This window comes from Dipodomys spectabilis, unplaced genomic scaffold, assembly GCF_019054845.1.
Source record: "Dipodomys spectabilis isolate Male_0828 unplaced genomic scaffold, ASM1905484v1 ptg000081l, whole genome shotgun sequence".
Taxonomy (NCBI): Eukaryota; Metazoa; Chordata; class Mammalia; order Rodentia; family Heteromyidae; genus Dipodomys; species Dipodomys spectabilis.
The window spans coordinates 6084095-6095000 of record NW_024870758.1 but is presented as its reverse complement, the minus strand read 5'-3'; positions in this window follow the sequence as shown (position 1 = coordinate 6095000).

The window sequence follows — 10906 nt, the reverse complement described above, 5'->3', positions numbered from 1 at the left end:
TTATCCTTTTTACAAAATCCATACATGAGACAATTCTAAATGCTATGCCTGTACTAAAATAATAAAAACACCAATAACAGGGAATAGCTATCAGAAAAATCAAAGGCATGTATAATTTCCTTTTTCAGACATGTCCTCAAATACAATTATTTTTATCTTAGTCTTGGGACTTGAACTCAAAGTCTAGCCACTGTCTCTGAGCTGCTTTGTTTGAGGATTGTGTTCTACATTTGAGCCACAGCTCTTTTGGCTTTTTTGGTGGATTATTGGAGATAAGAATCTCACAGACTTTCCTCCTTGGGCTGGCTTCAGACAACAATCCTCAGATCTCAGCCTCTTGAATAACTAGGATTAGAGGCATGAGCCTCCATCACCCAGCTTCAAATACCTACTGTTTAAAAGACAAAAATAATCATTAAGGGAAAATAATGTTCAAAGAAAACTTGCTTTGAAGTGTTCTCTTATACTTGGTGGGCTTTAGACTCTTGTATCTTGAGAAATGCATTACTACAGGTCCACTGAAGAAAATTACAAAAAAATTATGAAATCTTTTTCATGTACTGATTTGGACAAGGACAAATCTTAGATGTGAGGCAATGTAACTATACCTGTAATTTCTGGAAGCACAGGGTAAAAAATTGGTAAAAACTTGGAGTCTAATATATTCCTTTTAGGCAATACATTCTTTATTAACGTTTCTCCCAGGGGAAGTTACTTGAAAATGCAAGAATCATCTTGAGATTTTCTCTGGATATCTCACAACTGAAATAGCCTTGCTATCGTTTTTTTCACTTAATTTTCTTAAAGTTGCCATCTTCCCTGTAAGTGATTATTTCTATGATCTATGATTAATAATGGGCCAAAAATGAAGAACAAGTTCAGAGACTATAAAAGTAATGACCTGCTCTGTCATAATCACATGGTGATTCATTAACTCATAAACACACAGAGCTGGTAAGCTGGTTCCTATGTCCAGATGTTATAGCATGCTAACTCTCTTATAGACAGTCCATATTCTCATTCTTCTTTGAATTCCAATTTCTAGTCAAATACCAAAATTACCAACAAGCCCTACAGGATTAATGATTAATTTTTGTGTGCTGCTTTCTTTAAAACCTCCAGTGGATAAAATGATTAAAATACACATATATCGTCAGGAACTCTCATGCATAGTACCCATTCCATCACAACCATTACTAGGAACATATAATTAATATGCAAATAGGACAGAAAATTCTATTCAACTCAAACCCAGTACCTTTGCAATTTAGTACAATGAACACCAAGATAATATTTTTGTTGGGAATTTTACACTGAGAGTATCAATTGACCAAACTGTTCCTGTGGATCAAATATGCTATCAATCAAATTGCTTCTCTGGGTCAGATTCCTCAATTACGGTCTAGCAAATCCAATCTTAAGAAATGTTTGATTTCACTTCTCACAATAAAGTAATGTTCATCTCAAGATATGCCGAAACTTAACTGTTGTCAGTTTTCCAAACTTAACAGCCTTGAGGCATTTTGCTATCTGTGGTGATGAATGTTCTTAATGTCCCCAATATAATGGTACAACAATAAAAGAGAGATGAAAAAAACTCTCACCATAATTGTCAATTGTCATGAGTTTTTTTATAGGACTCTTACTTCACAAAAACCAACATTTCCTTGAAAATGTGGTCTTTATATTTTATTATTGTGATTTATGGAATTCACAGGAAAAGATACTACTAATAAGACATTGTTGGCCAATTAGATAGAGCTTAGTGGTTCAAGTAATTATTTGCAAATTGGCAGTTAAAGGTTAACCCCCAAAACCAAAATCAAATACCATTGTAGCCATGCACCAGGGAATATAATACAGGGATTTGGTATCACAATTACTTTCTATCAAGTACCTGCTGGTTGGTTGGGAATTACCAGTGACCAATCTGCCCAAACTACTGTTTCACAATGTACAGCTCAGTATGGTTCAAAATTCATTTGAATCGATAGACTGAATATAATGGCATTCTATCCCTTCTGGGTTCCTAATAAGCTAGTTAATTACGATGCCATTTCCTTGCAATGTATTAGTGTATACCAAAAACATTGAGCCACATTGAAACAAAGGTGAACAAAATTTAAGTAACTGAGAAGAGTTTGTAGTGTTATGTATTATTTATAATTGGCTTGAAGTTATACACCATGATTGATGTGAAATTTGCTTTAAAATGCTATTTATTGCATGTATCAGAATAAATTGCTCTTACGTATAATATTATTTTCTTTTACTGTAAATATGTTGTAACTTGTATGTTCAATATGCCTCAGTGCCAAGGATCCAGGGATAAAATCTTTGATTGAATAAATCTGAAAGAAAAAATATTCATTTGATTCCATTTAGAGAATAAACATGTCCCAAGTTCTTTCTAGAGGGGTATTTTCACATGAAATACCAGTTCAATCCCCTTGAGTGAACTTTACATGGAAACTGTTAATGGAATGCCTGAAAAGTCAGAATAAACAAACACTCCACTGAGCCAAAAAGGCTGTTTCATGAGTGAATTTTTACATACTTGCTAGCCATTGCCTGTATGTATGGCAGAATTAATTCGGAGACATTTCATTCCTTCCTATATGATGGGGGAAGCGAACTTTACCATTTAGGTGCATGTGGTAGGAGGGTGTGTACTTGTGAAGATGGGAGGGAAGGGTTAGTAGGGGAAAAACAAAGGAGGAGGCAACAATGCTTGATAAGAAATGTACTCAAAACCTTGCTCATATAACGGTAACCCCTCTGAACAGTATTCTCACAATAAAAACCTAGTTAAAAAAAAAGAAAGTAAGGAGTGTGTAGTCCTAATCTATATTTATAAACACCCAAATCTACCAATCATATGTAATATCTGTGGGTAATAAGGTTCTATTGTTATTTACAGTTTTTATGCTTATATTTCTACTCACAGGATTGTGATGTCTTGTAACTAAATACAAATTAATACTTACTATAGGCATACATCTCTTACCTCCACATTTTCCACAATAATTCATCTATCCTTTTCCAAATTTCCTACCTCTTACTAAAATATGCTTTATCTGTTTCATTTGTTATTTCAAAAAGCACTAGAGTTTTAAACCATAAGGTATGAAAGTCGAATACTGAAAATACAATTTCCTAGCAAAAGGATTTTGGGTAATGACTGAAAGAGCATCTCAGTTATAGACTATACAAAACAAATATAACTACCCACAACTGAATTGAGCTTTCTCACACATAACCTTGATGTTGTAGTCACATCGTTTTGCATAATGATAGACAGCCCATTCCATAAATTCAGTTGTTTCCTTTCTTAATATTTGATATAGTACTAAGCAAATAAATTAAAAACACAGCCAATAATTGCTACCTGGAATATTCTACTAAATGTTTGCTCATTGTTAAGGATTGTTTTTCCCTTAGATACACATATTTCATTATCATCAGCAATATCATAGCACCAATGACATGTTAAATGATGAGTTCCATTGGTGTAGCCATAAATCACTAATTATGCAATAACCAGTTAATATTCCAAGAAGATGACAGTTTCATCAATGCAAATCAAACAACTGAATGAAAACCAGACAGGAATTCTCAATATTATTTTCAAATACTTAAAACTCTTAAGCCGGGCATATGTGGCTCATACATAGAATACTAGCTACTCAGGAGGCTGAGATCTGAGGATTGTGGTTCAAAGCCAGCCCAGGCAGGAAACTCCATAAGACTCTTATCTCCAATAAGCCACTCAAAAAACCGGAAGTGGCATTGTGGCTAAATTGGTACAGTGCTAGCCTTGAGCTGAAGAACTAAGGGACAGCATCCAGGCCCAGAATTCAAGCCCCCTGACAGACATAAATAAATAAATAAATAAATAAATAAATAAATACTCATGAAGCAACTTACTAAAGGATAACTAATAATGGTTACATGCATTCTTTTTTTCTCAAAGGATTATTTTCTTCTTGCTTGGTCTCATAGCATATCTCACCTTAATTTTAAAAATTCAAGAAACTATGATACAGAACTTGAAGTCCATCCTAATTACATAAGAAAATAACAAAAAAGAATAAAACCTTTATCTGAAATGTCCCTGTCTGAAGTTTACCTATCATTTGTAGAAATGCAAAAATATAAAATAAAATCACATGAGTTTGACATATCTATTAACTTCAAATATAAATATGCCAATCAAAAGTGAAAAGAGTGTAAAACATAAAAACCCAGATAAATAAAAGGGTAACATATTTTCCCCTTCACTTTTTTGTTCATTGGGAAAGTACATTGTAAGCTCTACCTTATCTGCTTAAAAGAATTTCTATAGTGTGTGGACAAACGTTAGTATCCACAGAATTTCTAACACTCTCTAACCTAGACTGATTAATATACCCTCTACATGTTTTCTCTGTTTGTCATTCAGGTCCAAGTAATGCAATCAAGCAGGGAAATTGCAGCTGTGCATCACACCAAGTGTGATGAGCTTATGTCACTTTGTGTGTTATTTCATGTCTGTCACTACCTTTAGAACTGACATTGGTGTGAGAATACTTAGGCATTCATGCAGGATTAAAATACTCTTTTTTATGTATGCTTAATTTACCACATTATTTTAATACAATGACACTATATGAGATATAATTTAAAAATTAGCATTTTTTTAAAAGTTGCACTTCCTTTCACTGAGTCTTCAATTATTAAACTACATTCATATCACCAGAGTTTATAGATAATTGTCTAGAAATCTTCACTTATGTAGAAGTTACACAATAATATAACATATGTAAAAATATTGAAACAAAATATTAATCCAATTAAATGTGATTTGAAACCTAATTTTAATTTGCTTTTGTACAAAAAATATACAAAAATTAGCAATTTCACTGAAGCAATGTCATATACAGAAATCACAGCATAACACTGGCCAAATGGAAACATAATAGGCATGAAAATAGCAATTTTATTTCTTTGTCAAAAGCTTAAGATTAAGCCAGATGCTAGTGTCTGAGGCCTTTATGCTAAGTATTTAGGAAGTTGAGTTCTGGAGGATGAATTGAAGCCTATCTGGATAGAAAAGTAAGTGAAAATCCATCTCCAAAATAACCAGCAAAAACTCAAGCTTGAAAAATGGCTCAAGGGTAGATGGAGTGCCAGCCAAGCAAGCAAGCTGAGCATGTACGAGGCCCTGAAAGTTGAGAAGAAATTGTGTTTTTGTGTGTCTAGCAAGGTAAAGAATCTTTTTTCAGCTGAAGGCAAGTTGAATATTTATAACACCATTTGTTTACCATACAAAATTAACAAAAGAGGCAGACACCCACAGGCAGTCCATGAGGAGCACATTAGAAGAATATGAGTGTTTTCTGTCCTGACTTTATTTGCTTTATAAGGTGCATGAGCCTGATGTTCTCCATCCTGCTATGGCTCTGATGAAGATAGCAGTTCAAAGTCAACCCTGATTGTAAAGTCTTTGAGACTCTTGCCTCCAATTAACCATCCCCAATGCGCATGCACACACACACACGCACACACAGAGAAGAATGGTACTTCTATTGGTATATTAAAATTTTTAAGTATTCTTAGACCCTTGCCAACATGCCCCTTCAAACTTATAGTCATGCACATAATTTAGTGTAGAAATTAACAAAAAACCCGTTAAATTGATACCTCTCTAATCCAGTATAAAAGAATTTCTAAATGTATTTGTCTTCCCATCCTTGACACTAAGTCAGCGGGTCAAGCATTCCTGGCTATAAATTCTAGCTTCTTTCTTGCTGTATGAGCTTGTTCAAGCTAGTAACTTATTGTTCCTTATAAATGAAATAAATGTGTAAGAATAATAAGAAATGTAAGCTAATAAAAGTTAATATATTAGGCATGATACAAGTAAGCAGCTCATGAAATTTTAGTGAAGAGTGAGTGAGTTAATTCATATGAAAAACTTATAATAGAGGTTTCATATACTAAGAATTCAATAATTATTGAATATTATTTCAGTGGATTTACTAATTTTTTTCAAGAATGGAAATTTATATGACTTCATGTTAACTTTAATTATGGTCTCCATAAGTGATGCAACAACATTTAGTACCGACAAAAAAATGTGGGTTATATTCTATATTACCTGCTTCCAATTTAATATATTGTAGCAAAATATATTTTGTGAAGTATTAAATATTATCCAATCAAGAGGTAAGAATTGTGTATGCATACATATTAAACATATTTTTATTTAATTCACAATGCTCAGTAATATTTATCTACCACTTTTGTGAGAAGATTAATGCATACAGAAATTAATAGCACGTAACCACATTTTTTTTGTCTGTCATGGGGCTTGAACTCTGGGCCTGGCTGCGGTCCTTCGACTTTTCAGCTCAAGGCTAGCACTCTACCACTTGAGCCACTTCCAGTTTTCTGAGTGGTTTATTGGAAATAAGAGTCTCACAGACTTTCCTGACCAAGCTGGCCTTGAACTGCAATTCTCACATCTCATGCTCCTGATTAACTAGGATTACAGGCATGAGCCAGTGGTGCCTTGTATAACCCACATTTTATGAATCTATTTTAGAACTAGAACATGAACACAACTGTTTAAGGCCAATACATGTGTTCCTAATTGGTCATACTACACAAATTACCAGAGAAGTAATTTTCCTGTGGAAAGAGCAATTAAATTGAAAATAAAATTATTTATATATGCTAAAATGATTAATGCATTATTTATTAAGTTCAGTTGCTCTTACATAAGATGTAATCATGAAGACTGTATTAGCACGTATAACTTTTATTGTGAAATTAATTTTTCTTATTTTAAGTAACATAGTAACTAACTTTTTCTCAAAGTTTTTGATTTATAATTCTTCAATTGGTTTCATGGCTTTTCTTGACCTTTTTTAATTTCTCTAAATATCTTTTAAGGTACAAGAACATAAGTATATAGAGAATTTTAGTGAAGGCATGACAAATGCCAAACAGAGATTCCTTGAGAAATCCTATTATTTACTTTTAAACCAATTGTCCCCTTCACCCTGGGAAAACTTTAATTTCTTTGAACATAGGAGAGAAAATGGCTCCTAAAATTCACCATTTTGTGCTTATTTATCCCATTGAATAAAAACTGTTTCTAAGAATTAGAACAAATTTTAACACTGAGGCAAGAAATTTTTTTTAAATTGTGTTTGAACTTATTAATGTCTTGTGTCTCTGTTGAGGATAGAGTTAAACAACAACAATTATGTATATATGTATATATATATATATATATATATATATATATATATATATGTCTTCATCATAGAGATTTCTGCCACAGATCTAAAAATGAGTACTGTTTTTGTTGAGCCAGTCTTTCCCAGTTTTATAGTAATGAAGACTTTTCTCCCATAGTACCATTGAGATTTCTTCTTTATAGAACAAACCATTGCCTCCCAAATAAGAAGGTTAGGCATATATGAAGAAGCAGCTCTCCAGATGAGATGGCACTGAGAAGAAATATGTTGCTTGGTTCTGGACTCAGAGAGACATAAACAGCACTTGGTGATTTTTCAGGAGTTTCACTGTGCATAAGCCTTATTATTTAACTCCTAGGTTTTTCTTCTGAGAGCTCCTCTAGGTTCTTATTGTACAGATCAAAGAAAAGCCCCTTTATGTTTCAGGAAAGCCAAAAGGTAGAGAAATCAACTTAACATATGAGGAAACAATCTATTGTTTTGTAAAAGCCTGTCCTCAAGGAAAACTATTAGCCCAAGTTTGGACACCTAAGGATTTATAGAAGCTTGACTGGCTTGAAGGAAGTTATAAGCTCAACTTAAGCCTTTCACCTGTGGGAAGGAACACGGACAATCATTTGATGGAAGACAAAACTATAGATAGTAAAGGAATACAAGTTTGTGGAATTATAGTGATAGATTGACTGACTGGTTGATTGATTTTAATTTTAGGTTGCTTCAGAATCCATTTTAAGTATCCAGTGCAATTTCTCACACCAGAATTTAATCATTTTGGCATAGTTTTCAGTTATTCTCTTCCTTCCTGTTTCTCTGTGAAACAATCCAGACATGTAATTTAGTCAACTGTCTCTTGATATTCTCCTATTGGACAGGTGCATATAAAATAATTGACCTTTCTCTCTGACTCCCATCCTGATATGGATTGAACACTTAAGATACAGTGAACATCTCTCAATGTCCCCTCCTGGAGCTTATATTTGCTTGTTTTAAGCCCCTGTAATAGAATTTCTTTCAAGAACTTAAGTAGAGTGTCAGATCCCCAATAAAAGCTTTGGCTTATGGTATTCCCATACACACACCTTTCCACTGTCTCCTACTCACTGGTTAAATGTGCAATCGATTTTTAAATGGTTTTATGTGAATTCTTATTCTCTCTGTGGTAAGTAACTAATAAAAATTATATTCCTTGCATTTTATTTGCGTGGCACACTGGCACTTGATAACCATGCGCCAACCAAATACAGTTACTAGTCAGTGTTCTTGTTCTAGAATCATGTCTTGGATTATGCGCAATCTCAAAAGGAAAGTCATCAAATTAGAAGACATTCTTATGTGTCAAGGAGTAGAGAAAGGAAAGAATATATTGAATGCAGGGTACATTTATGCTAGTGATTTTCTTTCATACCATGCCATAATATATCCATCTATACATGTATGCATTTGTTAAAATTTATAGAATGCAAAATACAAAGAATGAACCATAATATCAATGATGAGCTTTAGCTAAGTATAATATGCTAATACTGAGTCAATAATTGTAATGTACTAGACACATTAAAGTAGGATGTCAACTGTGTAGTGGGTAAAGGAAAATGTTGTATTAGAAGTCCTATATGTCTCTCTCAATATTTCTGCACAGCATAACACTGTTCTATAGAAAGATTATTAAAATAAAATATTAAAGCACAGAAATATAATGTAAAAGTTTCATGTCAAACACAGGAAAAAAGGTGCATCATCATCTCCACTGGAGAATATTGGTGGGGAGTTAATGGCTACTTGGTTTACAGCACTGTAACATTGCAGAAAAACAGCTCATTGCAAAAGAGGATGCAACAACTAATATAAAAAAGGAAACAACCTACAGTATGTAGGTTTTCTCAAAATGTATGAGAAAACAGTTCTATGAGTATTGTATATCTAAATATAAAATTTTAAATGTTAAAGCTTATAGAAGATAATATAGAAAAATACATGCATGATCTCAAGGTAGGTAAAAGTTAAGGCAAGAAAAATTCTCAATGGGAACATCTCCATCAACTGATACCCAAGTTACCAATGACCAATAAAATAACTTGCCTGTGGCACCAGAGCAAAGCATATTAAAAATCTGACATTAAGTAAGTAAAAATATTTGTCATAAATATAATATTGAGAGTTTATATCCAGAGCACAGAAAAATAAATTACTGAAGAAACATAGAATTGAAGGGTGAACGAGAAGCCTGCACAGGCGTTTTGCTACAGAAAATATTCAAAACAGCCAACCGACAAGAGAAGTTTGCTTGCACTCACCAATAAACTGGGCAATGCAAATGAAAACTGCAGTGGAGTTCCTTTACTGTTCTGTCAGAAGGTGCCAAGTTAGAAAGTCTTTTTCTATACCTAATAGCAGTGAAGGCGTGAAAGAATGGGAGATTTGCATACACTGCCAGTAACCATTTAAATTCTTACAAGATTTTGAAAAGGTTGAGCTTATTTTACTGAGGTTCAATTCTTATTTCTCACTTCCCAGTATTTTCAAAACTAAGTGTTAACCCATTAGAAGTGCATGCACACACATGGATCCAAAAAATATGACCAAGAAATGTACAGCAGCATTAATTTAAAGCTCTATCAAAGGTAAAAATGGTATATTGCTGTAATGACATACTAGATGGAATGAAGATATACGAAAATGAGAATGTATAAACTAAGGAAGCATACAGCCACAGGGATGTATCTTGTAGAAAAAAATACATGGAGTTAGTTGAGCTCACGACCACCAAATGCATACTGTATTTGATTATACATAAATACAAACCAAAAGTATCAACAGTCTCCCACAATAATCAGTATGTGTGTAGCTGAGAAGACCAAACCTATAAATAAAGCATGAGTGTTCATAAGAAATCGATGTAGCTACTTTTGTGGATAGAAAAAGCAGTAATAAGATATAGTCAATAGAGGTGTTTATAATGTTCTATTTTTAGCGCTGGTGTGGTATAAATATAGCTTAATGAAATCTACCTATTTGTTTACTTTTACGAATATACTGAATATTTGCTTATACACCAACAAAATAAATAAGTTTTAAAAGAGTTATATTGGGATCAAAAATGTATCTGTGTCACAAAAAGGACCTACAGTATTGCCCAAGGGCATAATTTATGAGACACACTCTAAGTTCGAAATCTAACCACTACTTCCCAGCTTGGTGGTTTGTGAGTTTAATTTCAGTAAGTTTAAATTTCCTATTTATTTAATAAGTAGTATAATTATTCCTGTCCTTAAGATCTACATGACTTACTAGCATAAAATGCTTAAGAGAGTTCTGACATATAATAAATGTTTAATAAATACAAGGGATGCACATCTATATCATGTTCATTGCTATTAGAACTCTGGAAACACAAATAAAGAAGAAACACTTGGGGAGTAAATTGAACAGCATAGGGCCTAATTTAGAAGCTAACAAGAAACAAGGTATTAAAGGTTTGCATCTGTAAATCTAGCTTCACAGACAGCTGAGATCTGATGGCCAGCCTGTGCTGGAGGCATGGTTCAAGTTATAGGTTGCCAGCCAAGTGAGACAGACAAACAACCAGACAAACAGTGGCAGAGAGGAACAGAGAGACTGAGAGATAGAGAGCTAGAGTGCCCAAGCTAACGAGGGAAAAA